This window comes from Eimeria mitis, genomic scaffold, assembly GCF_000499745.2.
Source record: "Eimeria mitis Houghton genomic scaffold, Emh_scaff1719, whole genome shotgun sequence".
Taxonomy (NCBI): Eukaryota; Apicomplexa; class Conoidasida; order Eucoccidiorida; family Eimeriidae; genus Eimeria; species Eimeria mitis.
Window position 1 is genome coordinate 902 of NW_013570035.1, and position 470 is coordinate 1,371.

The window sequence follows — 470 nt, forward strand, 5'->3', positions numbered from 1 at the left end:
GGCTGTTTCTGGTTTTTGTGTGTTTATTGTTATTTATTTATCAAATATAAATAATTATTTATTTTTTTGTTTGTTATTTTACAAAAGAAAATAAAAAAGAGAGAAAGAGCTGCGTTCATACACAGCAGAGGGTAGTGACCATTGGTTATTCAGTTCTCTCTGTTAATAAAGAGAGAAAAAAAAAAACAACAAAAACAAAAAAAACAAAAACAAATAAATAATTACAAATATAATTAAACTAATTTCATTAATTTAAATTTATTTTTTTATTTTAAACTTTTTTTTTTTTTCTGCTGCAAATGAAGAAGGTCACCTCCTGCCTGGCCCCCCCCCGCACAGAGTAGGAACCGCTGTGTTATATTTTTTTAATTAATTTATTTTATTTAATATTTTAATTAATTTATTTAATATTTTCTTTTTATTTCTGCATTTATTTCTTTATTTCATCTCTCTAACCACCACAACCCCCC